Genomic DNA, 15,854 nt, shown 5'->3' on the forward strand with positions numbered 1-15,854 from the left:
CCTCCGAATGCAACCTTCCTCCATCTTCTCTGCCCGAAAAACCCACCAAACTATACGGTCCCCATCCATCAGAAGCAGAATATCACCCACAAAAAGAATAACGTGCACACTCGTTGGTTTGTTCCATCAATAATATAACCCAAACAAGCAGGGAGAGGAAGAACTCCTTACATCACAGTTATTATTACAGAAAAGCCATTTAATATAACATACAAAGAAGCCATTTTAGATACCTCAGCAGCCAGTGTAACCAAGACTCAGTTACAGATATTTAAAACATCCCCAGCCATGGGTGAGTTGCCAGACAATTGGAGGACAGCTAGTGTTTTTCAATTGTTCAAGAAAGCTCTAAGAATAAGCTGGGAAATTTCAGGCCAGTGAGACCGATGCGGTAGTGGTTAAATTATGGAAGGTATTATAAGGGGCAGGATATATAAGTATTTGGATAGACATGGTTTGATTAGAGATAGTAAACTTGGTTTTGTGCATGGACAGTTGTGTCTAACCAATATTATAATTTTTTGAGAAGTTTACCAGGAAAGCTGATGAAGAAAAGGCAATGGATGGTGTCTACATGGACCTTAGCAACACCTTTAACAAGGTCCCATATGGGAGGCTGGCCCAGAAGGTTCAGTCGCTTGGCATTTAGGATGAGGTAGAACCTTATTTTCAACACTGCCATTGTGGGGGAAGCCAGAGAATGATAGAAGATGGTTGCCTTTTTGATTGGAGGCCAGGGACTGGTGCTGGGTCCACTGCTGTTTGTCATCCATATTAATGATTTGGATGGTAATGTAAACTGGATCAGCAGATTTGTAGATGATGTATGGACTGGGGAGGGAGTGGAGAGTGAGGAAGGCTATCAATGCTTGCAGTGGGTTCTGGACCAGCTGGTTCGAACTTTATTCCCTGGAGTGTGGAGAATGAGGGGAGATTTGATAGAGGTATACAAAATTATGAGGGCTATTGATCGGGTTAATGCAAGTGGGCTTTTTCAGCACAGGTTGGGCGAAACTAGAACTAGAGGTTATTGGTTGAAGCTGAATGGTGAAATATTTCAAAGGGACCTGTGATGGAAATTTTTCACTCAGAAGGTGGTGCGAGTGCAGAACGAACTGCCAGCAGAAGTGGTGGATGCAGGTTCAATTGCAACATTTAAAAGAAGTTTGGATAAAAACATGGATGGGACAGGTATGGAGGGCTACGGTCCAGATATGGATAGATGGGACTAGGCAGAATAACTGTTTAGCATGAACTAGATGGGCTGAAGGGCCTGTTTTTATGCTGCAGTGCATTATGACTCTATGACTCTTGAAAAGTGTATTTTTTTTTCAGAATCACAATCAAAATCACTTTATTGCTGGTATGTGAAACATATCAGTTTTAATTGTGGTTCAGTAGCATGCACAAAACACAGGACAATATCATAACAGACAACACAATAGCAACCAACAATGTGGATAAATGTGAGGTTATGTGGGTAAATGTGAGGTTATCCACTTTGGTGGCAAAAACAGGAAAACAGATTATTATCTGAATGGTGGCCGATTAGGAAAAGGGGAGGTGCCATGAGACCTGGGTGTCATTATACACCAGTCATTGAAAGTGGGCATGCAGGTACAGCAGGCGGTGAAAAAGGCGAATGGTATGCTGGCAATCATAGCAAGAGGATTCGAGTACAGGAGCAGGGAGGTACTACTGCAGTTTTACAAGGCCTTGGTGAGACCACACCTGGAGTATTGTGTTCAGTTTTTGTCCCCTAATCTGAGGAAAGACATTCTTGCCATAGAGGGAGTACAAAGAAGGTTCACCAGATTGATTCCTGGGATGGCAGGACTCATATGATTAAAGACTGGATCGGCTAGGCTTATATTCATTGGAATTTAGAAAATTGAGGGGGGATCTTATTGAAAAGTATAAAATCCTAAAGGGATTGGACAGGCTAGATGCAGGAGGATTGTTCCCGATGTTGGGGAGGTCCAGAACAAGGGTCACAATTTGAGGATAAAGGGGAAGCCTCTTAGGACTGAGATTAGGAAAAACTTCTTCACACAGAGAGTGGTGAATCTGTGGAATTCTCTGCCACAGGAAACAGTTGAGGCCAGTTCATTGGCTATATTTAAGAGGGAGTTAGATATGGCCCTTGTGGCTAAAGGGATCAGGGGGTATGGAGGGAAGGCAGGTACAGGGTTCTGAGTTGGATGATCAGCCATGATCATACTGAATGGCGGTGCAGGCTCGAAGGGCCGAATGGCCTACTCCTGCACCTATTTTCTATGTTTCTAATTTACAACAATGTAAAAACAACCGTGAGCAATTAACAATTAGCAGAACAGTCACATGCCTAAACATCAATAATCAAACAAATAAATGTGAACATATGACCAGACACAATATTTATCAACAGAAAAAGGAGAGCAGGAAAGAGCATTTCATGAATGTTGGGCAGGAACATTTAAGGTATTACACCTGAGTGAGTTTTGTTGAGAAGCTGGATAGCTACAGGAAAGAAGCTTTAGAGATGATTTGTAGTCCTGGTGGTGATGCACTTGCCGCGTCTCCCTGATGGCAATTTGGTAGATAGGTGACCACTAGGGTGGAAAGAGCTAGCAGTAATTTTGCTAGCTCTTTTCTTCACTGTCGTCATGAACAAGTGTTTTAATATCAGTAGCTGACAGACAATGATCTTCTCTGCAGAGTGAACCACTCCCTGCCACCTGGACTTGGAGAGGGAGTAGGTGGTGGGAAGCCAAACGATGATGGGTGTAGTCAAAACACACCTATCTCATCAGGATACACCCTGAGATATTCTGTTCTGAGCTATTCTCATCTGCAATAATAACAGGTGTGTGTCACCTTGACCACTGTTCCTACTCTTCATGAATGATCCTTTGTCTTTCATGCACTAACCCCAAATATATAATTCGTCTAAAATCTAAAGAGGAACCGTGGAACTAGAAATATATACAATGCAAGTTTGTAAGACTCAACGCTGCAACGTGTCTCTTTGGCTTGTAACCAACTGTGGATAAAATTCAAGCTTTGCACCAGCAACTTTACATCTAAACTCATAGCAACTGCAGTAGCTCTCCAACGGGTCACTATTAACTTCTGAGGATAACTTGGTGTGGGCTTCGCTGTCAGTTGCTGGTATCACAACCTAAATATAAACAGTAAAGGAAAGTGAGGACTATTTCACATTCTGCTGGTTGTTTCAGGATAATAGAAAAAGTAGTAATTTCTTTTGCATCTTTTACTGCCTTAAGACAATTTATACTCATCGGAGTAACTTCCACTTTCTGGAATACAGCAGCCAGTTTTAAAGACTGTAAGATATAGGAGCAGAAATAGGCCATTTGGCCCATTGAGTCTGCTATTTCATCATGGCTGATCCATTTTCCTCTCAGCCCCAACCTCCTGCCTTCTCCCCATAACACTTTAAGCTCTGACTAATCAAGAATCTATCAATCCCTGCCTTAACCCAATTCCTTGGCCTCCCCAGCTGCCTGTGGCCATGAATTCCACAGATTCACCACTCTGGCGAAAGAAATTCCTCCTTATCTTCATTCTAAATGGAAATCCCTCTGTTCTGAGGCTGCGTCCTCTGGCCTTTGACTCCCTCACCAGAGGAAATATCCTCTCCAAATCTACTCTGTTCAGGTCTGTCAACACTTGATAGGTTTCAATGAGATCCCCCCTCAGGCCCAGAGCAACCAAATGCTCCTGACCCGGAATCATTTTTGTGAACCTCCTTTGAACCACCTCCAACGTCAGCACATCCTTTCTAAGATAAGAGGTGCAAAACTGCTCACAATACTACAAGTGATGTGTCACCTGTGCATTATAAAGCCTCAACATTCTGTTGTTGTTTATGAACAACGATGAAAATAAAATAAGTGCGGATTGTGGAAATCTGAAAGAAAACCAGGAAACACTGGTGTAAAGGGTAAGAGTCAGTGCAAAGAGCTTCACTGTATAGAGGAAATTTAGTTAATGTTTCAGGTCAAAGACTCTTTGGGGTTTGCGTGTTAATTCTGTATCTTTCACATGCTGTTGGAACTTTGATTGCTTCCAACTTTGTCTTTGTTATGCATGACAACATTTTTTTTGCAGCAATAAAATAATCAGATTAACTGTTGATGAGAGGCACCAAGCCTAAATTAGATATTTTGTTGTTCAATTCACGAAACTAAACCTGCTCTGGAATGGATTAGTCATTTTGGCAGTTCCCAGAATTAGTCAATTTGTGAACTTCAAAGAGAATGCAAAATTAAATTCACTATTGTGCTAGAATACCTGTGGGAAAGTTTAATAAAAATGATTTATTCACAGATACTATGGGGTTGACTAGATATCACAATTTACTTGGGAAGCACTGATATTCCTCATTGACAGACACTGTCACTTGAAAGCAAAGTTGAAAAATTCAATTAAATTTATTATCAAAGTACATATATGTCACCGTACATGCCAGAAAAAGAGCGCAAGATTGAAGAAGATGGAGGTGCCTAGCCGCCCACCCCGGACTCGGGACGGCACCTACTGACTAATATGTCACCGGATACAACCGTGAGGTTCGCCTTCCTGTGGGCATACTCAATAAATCTATAGAATGGTAAATACAACAGGATCAATGAAAGATCAGCCAGAATGCAGAAGACAACAAACTGTGCAAATGCAAATATAAATAAATAGCAATGAATAATAAGACCATGAGCTAATGAGATAAAGAGTCCTCAAACTGAGGTCATTGGTTGTGGGAACATCTCATTGGATGGGCAAGCAAGTGTAGTTATCCCCTTTTGCTAAGGAACCTGATGAATTATTTCTTGTGATAATTCCTTTTTTGGCTATGGTGTGCACTAGAAGAAGAAATTCCATCTCTTGTTTATTAAAAGAAAGTTGAAATTTTTAAACAAGTACTAGTAATCCCATATCTTGCTCTGGAGACTTGTTTGTTTGGTACTAGTGTTACTGTGGGACGGAAACCACTTCAGAGTGAGGAATACTATTTGTAGCATGCTTCCAACAAGCAGTTATTTTCCAGTTATCATGATGTTCTTACAATGGACTGAAAAGAGCAAATCAACAGCATAATGTGTTTTACATAAAAGGAATTAACAGTTTTGTTCAACTGCAAGACTTTTAATTTACATGCTAAAAGTTATATAGCATGAAACAGGCTCTTTGGCCTAACTGGTTCATGCAGACTAAGATCCCATCCAAGTGAGCTCCATTTGATTGTATTTGATTTCTATATCCTTCTACATCTTTTCTATCACTCTACCTGTCCAAGGTTGTGTATTTCTCTGGATAGACCAACATCCAGAGTGCAGTTTCAAGTGGTTAGATACACCCTGGAGGTGCTGCAAGACATGTGGCAAAGATACACCAGCAGAGATGTTGTTGGTTTAAGTAAAATATTTTTAAGTATCGATCACAGGTGGCTTTGAAGAGCTGGTGCTCCCAAACCTTTGCTTCTCTCTTTGCTGTCCAGTTGCCAGCTGATATGCTGTTAACTTAAGCGTATTCTTTCTTTGAAATGAATGGAGAATCCTTTTGTTGATTGCAAGGTCATTTTGTTTCTCTCTCACAGAAGTGAATGCAAAATGAGACTGCTTGAGAAATACAGTATTGCTTAATTGCTTCTTTACATTCCTGTTTTGACATAAGTGTCATAGAAAAGTACAGCACAGAAACAGGTCCTTTAGCCCATCTAGCCCATGCTGAGCTATTTCAACTGCCTGATCTCAGTGACCTGCACTGGGACCATTGCCCTCTATACCCCTACAACTCATGTACCTATCCAAAGTTTTCTTAAGACGTTGAAATTGAGCTCACATGCACCACTTGCACTGGCAGCTCGTCCCACAAACTCTGAGTAAAAATGTTTCCCCTCATGTTCCCCTAAAACTTTTCCCCTTTCACCTTTAACCCATGACCTCTAGTTGTAGTAGTGATTAGATCAGAACAAAAACTTTAAAGCGGGGGGGGGGGATGCATGATCATTATATCCATTTTACTAATTCAGTGGGGCCAGAACACATGAACATTTTGGGTATGGATTATTGTTTTTACTTTGTCCTTCTTTGAAAAGTGAAATATAGTTATGACTTGTTGTGAGTTCTATACAGTTTATGGTAATAATGTGCTATAATGAAAAGAGCACAACAGAATGCTTTTGTTTTGAGGCCTTTTGTTACTAAGTGTTGGAGTTTCAGTCATATACAGTCATACTCTCAGGACGTTAAAGCTGTTGAAATGTTAGTCCTTCACTTTGTTTGTCATCACCACAATAAATTGATTAAAATCTTTCCTAGCATCTCACCTTAATCAACCTACCTTATTTATGAAGCAAATGGTGTGCATTATATATAAAAAATCAGTGTTACTGAATTGATTTTTAAATATTAAATTGGAAAGGGAATGGTGGAATAAATGGTTTCATTCACCTTTCTTATGGTACTGAATTGTCAAAAAATGGGAATTAATTCCTGCATGAACACTGCCTTATAAATTAAAGGGGAATCTATGTTAATCTTTCTGTTCTTCATCTTCCAAGACAGTTGTTTACTGTCAAGGGTAACCTGCTTCCCCTTTTTATGGGATCTGAATGAAATGATGAGAATTACTTCAATTTTGTGAGTACGCTCTTCCACGGGGTGGGGGGGGGGAGGAGTAAATAGTTCATTAACGTGGCCCACTCCTCTTCCTACTTGCATAATGGTCAGTGTGCTTATGCTGCATGACCTTGAGATTTTCAATTTCACTGTGAATGTTCCTTCTCCCCTTTTGAGTAGACATAATCTAAAAGTTCTCAGGAATCATGGGGAGGCTTGGAGCATGTTCTTCAGTCTTTTCCTCTGTTCCCTTGGTAATATTTTTCTATGAGAACAGTTGGAAAAGAGTGTCTACTTTGGAAGCCCAGTATGACCTCACTGACATGTCTGACTGAATGCAACCAGAAATTCAGTACAGGGATATTGACCTTGAAGAGGGCCCTTATGTTATTTTGCTTTACCCTGTACTGCACTTCAGATCACTTATGCTGTGGGCTCAGTGTTATTTTTGCAGAAATAAGGACTGTTGTTTTTGTGAAACCATTTGCAAACTAAACTGTGAAATGTTTTAAATTTGCAGCCAAAACTAAAAAAAAGGGAAAAGGTGCACAGTAGAGGGTACAGTTAAAAAAAAACAATATGGGTAGTTTAGTACCTCTAGAGAAGAGAACTGCTCAAAAGTAATAATCTATCAATTTCTCCCCACAGACGTTGAAAAATCTGTTTTATTGTTCCAGCAACAATCCTTGTACTTCATTATTTCAAAGCCCATTTAAGGCAAAATGGATGAATGAAGCAAAATCCTGAGACATTTTTATATCACTTTTCAGTTCATCTCAATAACCTGAGGCAGCTTCAATACAAGATTGGCAAAATTCATGGTGAAACAGTGTAAATGTCTGGAAGCAGTGTTTCTATTGGTTTTCAGCTGCAGATGGGTTCAAGCTCAGAAAGGTTCTGTCACATTTGCTTCTGAGCTTGGTGGATAAGCCTCCCTCTATCATGCACGTCAATCAAAATAAACACGTGGAATATAAAATGCTTACACATCTCAAAACCAGAAGGAAACTTAAGGAATTTCCACCATGTTCCTCATTAATATGGTATAGTGGAAGGTGGGTGAAAGTTGCATGGTTTAAACACCAACAACTGTAACTTAAGACCTTGCTAACTTGACCAGCTTCATCAGTCATTTAAAATCCTTACGGGCTACAGTGTGCAATATGCTCAGAAGATAGAATTTCTATTCTGGCTGTAAGGGATGCTTCTGACACATATTGTGTCCAAAATTCTGTCTATTTTGTCACATGCTTTGTTTCTCCCTGAGTTCCTATTTACATTTATTTACATACTCTGCTGTGCACTGTGCAGATAAGCAGTGTTTAAAACATACTTAAATTTAAAAAAAATAAAACTGTATCTTAAACAAAAGTAGAAATGCAGGAAGACCTCAGCCAGTTGCAGCATCTGCTGAAACAGAAACTCAATAAAATTTTAGGTCAAGAATTCTTCAAATGGTTCTAAATTTTCTTTAGAATTGAAATGGCAACTTGATAAATTTTATTTACAACTGATGAAAATAGGTTTTTTCCCCCAAGTAAGAAAGACATCTTTATTACATTGAAACCACCATCTCATTAACCAAATTTTCAGTGACTGAAATTTACTTTAAAAATATGTAAAACTAATTATAGTTGTATTTGAGATTAGTTTCTGGGTAAATTCACACCAAGCATCACACTCAAAAGATTACAAACATTCTTGCATCTCAAGCTGGAGGAAAAATATCACCGTACTATAGAAACTATGCAAGAAAGCTGAAGAGGGAGCAGGAGATATTCACAAGAGGTTGCCAAGACTGGAGGGCTTGAGTTATAAGGAGAGTCTGGATATTGTTTTCCCCTGAATGAAGGAGGCTGAGGGGTGGTTTATAAAATCATGAGAGACATAGATAAGGCAGATGCTCGGTCTTTTTTCTAGAATAGGGGAATCTAATATTAGAGGCCATGGGTTTAAGGACTGAGGAATGTTTTTTTGCATGGAAGGGGGGGTGGTATATGGAATAAGATTGGAGAAGAAATTTTTAAAAGATATTTGGACGGGTTAATAGATAGAAAAGATTTAGGGGATACGGTCCAAATACAGGCAAATGGGAAAAGCTCAGAAAGGCATCTTTGTTCTCATGGGTGAGCTGGGCTGAAGGACTTGTTTCCATACTGTATAAATTTATCTTCCCATCCCTGCTTCCTGTTCCTAGTACATTATTTATAAACTCAGGCAAAACATTGCTGATCAGAGACATGAGAGGGTCTGCAGATAATGAAAATCTTGAGCAACACACACAAAATGCTGGAGGAGTCAACAGGTCAGGCAGCATCTATAGAAGGAAATGAACATTTTGTGCCAAGAACCTTCTTCAGGACTGGAATGGAAGCGGGCAGAAGCTATCTTCTATTGGATAACGGGACATACCAATCACCTTGCAACTTGTACTCCTTCTTCTGCCTCCATCACCACCCCCAATCCCCAGTTTATTCTGGCTTCTGCCTCCTTCCTTTCCAGTTGTTGAAAGGTTTTGACCCAAAACTTTGACTGTTTATTTCCATCCATAGATCTCCCTGACCTGCTGGATTCCTCCAGCATTTTGTGTGTATGTTAGAAAACGTTACTAAAACTTCACTTGCATCAAGTACTAGTCATGTTTAAAATCTGCAGCATTCTGCAAGATTTATAGTTTTTCAAGCAACATTTCTAGTCAGCTGTTTGCTAAGTGACCAGTGGCCCCAAGAAATTCAGAAAAGTAATTAAAAACAAAACAGCTGATGCTAGGAATCTGAAATTTGTGTTTTCCAGTATATTCTGTTTTAAGATATGAAAAGTACCTACTACTTCAGACTGTGACTGTGTATAATAATTCCTCAAACCTAATGATAAATTCAATTTAATGTATCAATAGCTGGATTTACATATATTTCACCAACATTATGATAGATTTAATCAAATAAACTTTTATGTTAGTTTTAAGTAATATCATACATTTAATTAGAACAAATTGCCTGAACATTTAAGTCAAAGCTAAGAATAAAAGATTTCTTAATTTGTGTCTGTCAGCTGTTTAAATTCTTAATGTGTCCTTATAAAGGTGATAAGAAATCATAAATTTGTTGAAAGCACTTTGACAAGGTTTATTTGGCTAACATTATTTCGGAGTAATTTTCTGTACCACTAATGGATTGTACTTTTTTTTTATCAGGACTTGTATCTGTTTTTCTCTTACCTCTTGCAAATGGTTACCCAGCTCTGGGAGTTGGATGATATTTAAATAGTTACATAAGCACAATTTTATGAGACAAGGACTGACAGGTCTTTACCTGCCCATCATTTTTACATTACATAGAAACATAGAAACATAGAAAATAGGTGCAGGAGTAGGCCATTCGGCCCTTCGAGCCTGCACCGCCATTTATTATGATCATGGCTGATCATCCAACTCAGAACCCAGCCTTCCCTCCATACCCCCTGACCCCTGTAGCCACAAGGGCCATATCTAACTTCCTTTTAAACATAGCTAATGAACTGGCCTCAACAGTTTGCTGTGGCAGAGAATTCCACAGATTCACCACTCTCTGTGTGAAGAAGTTTTTCCTAACCTCGGTCCTAAAAGGCTTCCCCTCTATCCTCAAACTGTGACCCCTCGTTCTAGACCTCCCCAACATCGGGAACAATCTTCCCGCATCTAGCCTGTCCAATCCCTTTAGGATCTTATACGTTTCAATCAGATCCCCCCTCAATCTTCTAAATTCCAACGAGTACAAGCCCAGTTCATCCAGTCTTTCTTCATATGAAAGAGCTGCCATCCCAGGAATCAATCTGGTGAACCTTCTCTGTATTCCCTCTATGGCAAGGATGTCTTTCCTCAGATTAGGGGACCAAAACTGCACACAATACTCCAGGCGTGGTCTCACCAAGGCCCTGTACAACTGCAGCAGTACCTCCCTGCTCCTGTACTCGAATCCTCTCGCTATAAATGCCAGCATACCGTTCGCCTTTTTCACCGCCTGCTGTACCTGCATGCCCACTTTCAATGACTGGTGTATAATGACACCCAGGTCTCGTTGCACCTCCCCTTTTCCTAATCGGCCACCATTCAGATAATAATCTGTTTTCCTATTTTTGCCACCAAAGTGGATAACTTCACATTTATCTACATTAAATTGCATCTGCCATGAGTTTGCCCACTCACCCAACCTATCCAAGTCACCCTGCATCCTCTTAGCATCCTCCTCACTGCTAACTGCCACCCAGCTTAGTGTCATCCGCAAACTTGGAGATGCTGCATTTAATTCCCTCATCCAAGTCATTAATATATATTGTAAACAACTGGGGTCCCAGCACTGAGCCTTGCGGTACCCCACTAGTTACCGCCTGCCATTCTGAAAAGGTCCCGTTTATTCCCACTCTTTGCTTCCTGTCTGCTAACCAATTCTCCACCCACACCAATACCTTACCCCCAATGCCGTGTGCTTTAAGTTTGCACACTAATCTCCTGTGTGGGACCTTGTCAAAAGCCTTTTGAAAATCCAAATATACCACATCCACTGGTTCTCCCCTATCCACTCTACTAGTTACATCCTCAAAAAATTCTATGAGATTCGTCAGACATGATTTTCCTTTCACAAATCCATGCTGACTTTGTCTGATCATTTCACCGCTTTCCAAATGTGCTGTTATCACATCCTTGATAACTGACTCCAGCAGTTTCCCCACCACCGACGTTAGACTAACTGGCCTATAATTCCCCTGTTTCTCTCTCCCTTCTTTTTTTAAAAATTGGGGTTACATTAGCCACCCTCCAATCCTCAGGAACTAGTCCAGAATCTAACGAGTTTTGAAAAATTATCACTAATGCATCCACTATTTCTTGAGCTACTTCCTTAAGCACTCTAGGATGCAGATCATCTGGCCCTGGGGATTTATCTGCCTTCAATCCCTTCAATTTACCTAACACCACTTCCCTACTAACATGTATTTCACTCAGTTCCTCCATCTCACTGGACCCTCTGTCCCTTACTATTTCTGGAAGATTATTTATGTCCTATTTTTGTTAATAAATAGTAATAGTAATAGAAATAATAAATAGTAATAGAATAGTAATAGAAAATAGTAATAAATAGTTAAATAGTGATATGTAAATTATGCCAGTAAATTATGAAATAAGTCCAGGACCAGCCTATCGGCTCGGGGTGTCTGACCCTCCAAGGGAGGAGTTGTAAAGTTTGATGGCCAGGCAGGAATGACTTCCTATGATGCTTTGTGCTGCATCTCGGAGGAATGAGTCTCTGGCTGAATGTACTCCTGTGCCCACCCAGTACATTATATAGTGGATGGGAGACATTGACCAAGATGGCAATTAACTATTATACTTATACAACTGTTTATACTTATGCATCCAGAATCTGTAACAAATAGGTCAGCTGATTGCTTGTCATGGTCAAAATCTATGCTCATGGTCTAATACTGACAGCATGGTACTGTGGAGGTGCTGCACTGTTAGAAGTAGTTTTTCAGATGAGATGTTAAATGAAGCCCCCATCTGTACAGTCAGGTGATGCTAAAAATTGTATTGTCAATATTATTGAGCAAAGTATTTGTAATGTATGTGTAACATGCTGTAGGATTTCACTGCTGTGTAACATGCTGTAAGGTTTCACTGATAATGTAATGGTCTCTCTGTAGCAGCAATGTTTGGGTTATGACGAGAGATATCGGGGTTTGGAATGCTGTTGTTCTTTCTTGTGAGTCTGGAAGAGAGATTTTCGTGCTCTTTTGCTGGGGAGAGATGAGGAGAGAAGATGCGAGTGGAGAGAGTTGGTAGACTGCCGGACGGAGTGGACTTGGAGCGAGGATCCGAAGGGCAGTGATGATCGGAGGAGGTCGATGGTGGACGATCAGCTTATTGGTGAGCTCCAACTTTGTGCATAGCCTGTTTAATAAGATTGGGCCCTTCTTTTTCGTTTCCTTACTAACCATATAGTCAAAGTAAGAATCATAAAGCTTAATCGTTTAAACGCTTATTGTGTACAGTTTGTTATTCTGTGGTACTGTTTTGTAACAGGGGACACATCGCGCTGCATCCACCCAAATGAGATTTCTTAAGTTTGGGTGGGCTGGGTCCTATCACCCCCTCTATTAGGCCGCTAGCCGAGGTGAAAGTTACAATCATGGGGGCTACGTTCAGGACAGATTCCGTTGGATGCTGTGTGATTACCCTGTGCATTGAACCAGTGGGACAGATATTTGTACTCCTGATGAATTGTTAATTCCACTGTTAAGTACTGTTGAAGTTGCGGTTGTGGGCGGAGGTTTGATAAAATGGCAGATGCAGCTCTCGTTTAATGCAGACCAGCAGTGAGGTGGTGGTAGCTGGTGGGGGGGGGGGAGGGGAAGATTTCAAAGACCTTGTTTCTGAGGAGCGAGCGGTGGATCAATTGAGAGCTTCTGACGATGCCATCCCCCAAGTTTATTGTAACCTGACTGCTCTGAAGACAGATCAGCTGCCAGAATTGAGTTCTGGGGAAGGGGCAGCTGCTTGGCGAGATTGGTACCACTTGGGCGGCGGTCGAAAAGAGAGACATGGCTCAGGAGGAGAGGATGAAACACGTGTCTATGCCTCCATTACTACGAGAATGGCTTCAGTTGGAGTTGAAGAGCCAGATCGTATACCGGGTCATGTCACACTCAGACCGACCCTGGCGTTGCCAGCTGGTTCTGCCCGAGAAGTATCAGAGGATTGCGTTGAAATCACTTCATGATGATTCTGGACATTTGGGGGTGGAAAAGAGCTATGGATTGCTCAGAGGCTGGTTTTACTAGCCCTGAATGAAGTTGGAGGTTGAACAATTCTCATGACGTTGGGATAATTCGCCCAACACAAGGCCCAATCCAGCTGTAAAAGGCAGTGACAAGGCTCCCCAACACAGTAGGGGTCACACTCTGTTCCCCTGGAGCTACGTAGGCCAACCTGTCTGGTGGTCTCTTCATTCTCTGAGACCTCCGCACCCCATCATCTAACTCTTCAGGTTCAGACACTACCGGGGATACTTCCGGTCTACCTGGCGAGGCCTCCCCCAATCTATCACTCGTGCCCACCTGCAACTTGGAGACCTCTGTTCCGTGATCAAACCCCGCTTCCTCCCCTGCAGTGTCCCGCTGAAACCCAGGCTGCTCACAGATAGCGCCCCCCCCCCGCCCACTCCACCTGTCTCAGTGGGAGAAGGGCCGAGAGTCTCTTCCTCAATCACTGGGGAGTTAGCAAAAGGCAACATATACCCACATCCAGGCCCTCATCCTCCCAATCAGTATCCCTCTCAGGGGTGGGGGCCGGCCTAACCTCACCTGTTGGGGGCCATGCTGTCACTCTGCTGTTTCAAAGAGCCTTCTTACTAGGTGTAGGCTCCCAGTCGGGCTCTGGGTCCACCTGCACCTCTTGACCCAGGGGCAACAGGTGGTTCTAATGGAGAATCTTGACAGGCCCATTCCCATCCAATATGTCAACTCCACCTGCTCATCTTGCTGATCTCCAAGGTCCCGAGCATATCTAGCAAGGTCTGATTAAACCTCTCTGGCTGGGGATCACCCTGCTGGTGATAGGGTGTGGCCCTCGACTTCTTGACTCCTCGACTCCAAGCACGCCCAGTAACTCACGGATGAGTCTGCTCTCGAAATCCCATCCCTGATCGCTATGTATTCGCCTGGGGAGGCCATAATTAATGAAATACTTCTCTCATAACACCTTTGCCACCGTAGACACCCTCTGGCCCCTGTAGGAAAAGCCTGAGCATATCAGGTGTAGTTGTCTGTGATGACTAAGACATTCGCTGTGTTGCTGGCATCAGGTTCTATCGACAGGAAGTCCAGAGGCCCTGCACTCTGCAGGTGGGACAAGGGAGCTGCCCGCGTAGGCAGTGTCTTCCACTGTATGCATGGGGGGAGAGTGTAACACGCTGTAAGGTTTCACTGATAATGTAGTGGCTTCTCTGTAGCAGCAATGTTTGGGTTATGACTAGAGATAATGGGGTTTGGAATGCTGTTGTTCTTTCTTGTACGTCTGGAAGAGAGATTTTCATGGTCTTTTGCTGGGGAGAGATGAGGCAAAAAGACGCGAATGGAGAAAGTTGGTAGACCACTGGGTGGGGTGGACTTGGAGCGAGGATCCGAAGGGCAGTGACGATCGGAGGAGGTCAATGGTGGACGATCAGCTTATCGGTGAGCTCCAACATTGTGCATAGCCTGTTTAATAAGATTGGGCCCTTTTTTTTTTAACTTTTTTCTCATTTCTTTACTAACCATATAGTCAAAGTAAGAATTGTAAAGCTTAATTGTTTAATAGTATATTGTGTACTGTTTGTTATTTTGGGGTACTAATTTGTAACATTGTGCAGCATCCACCCAAACGAGATTTCTTAAGTTTGGCTGGGCAGGGGACTATCACCCCTGTATTAAGCTGCTAGCCGAAGTGAGAATTACACTGGATCTATTTCTTTTGGAGCAATGACCCCCCCACCCTTTGCTCTCCATTTTGATCTGTTGTCTGCACATATGCTGTAGTCTATGCATGCACATTGTTCTCTCTCTCTCTCTCCCATTGTGATGTGAATACTCCAGTTAAAGCCATCTTCCGTGTGTGTGTTTTTATTTAATAATATGTAGCTGTGCACAGGCACAACAAATTGGCAATGAGTAGGAACCTAAATGTCAGAAAGTAGCACAAACTGGTCTGACAGTTACAGGACAAAACAGTGAGAGTTAAACATCACAAGAAAGCTGTCATGGACGCTAACAAAGGCATGAGTACAGTGCATAGTACACAGTGAATATAAAGTACTGAATATGAAGTGAAAAAGTTGATGAATTTGATAGCGCTAATGAAGGTTGGGATTTGTATATTGAAAGTGTGGAACTGTATTGTAACGTGAACAACATGGAGGAGAAAAAGGAAGCTTCTATGCTTCTTAGGTTAATGGGCCCAAGAAAGTACAGTCTCTCATGCAACTTAGTAACCACTGCAAAGCCACCAAGCAAGATGGTTGATGTGATTGTTACAATTTTACAAAATAACTTGAGCCCAAACCAGCAGTAATAGCTGAGAGATTTAGATTTTACAAAAGGAAGCAGTCAAAGGATGAAAACATTTCTGAATACATTGCAGAATTGTGCAATTTTTCCCAGTACTGTAACTTTAGAGATGGACTTTCTGATGCATTAGGGACAGGCTTGTATGTGGTATGCAGAGTC

This window comes from Mobula hypostoma, chromosome 10 (assembly GCF_963921235.1).
Source record: "Mobula hypostoma chromosome 10, sMobHyp1.1, whole genome shotgun sequence".
Classification (NCBI taxonomy): Eukaryota; Metazoa; Chordata; class Chondrichthyes; order Myliobatiformes; family Myliobatidae; genus Mobula; species Mobula hypostoma.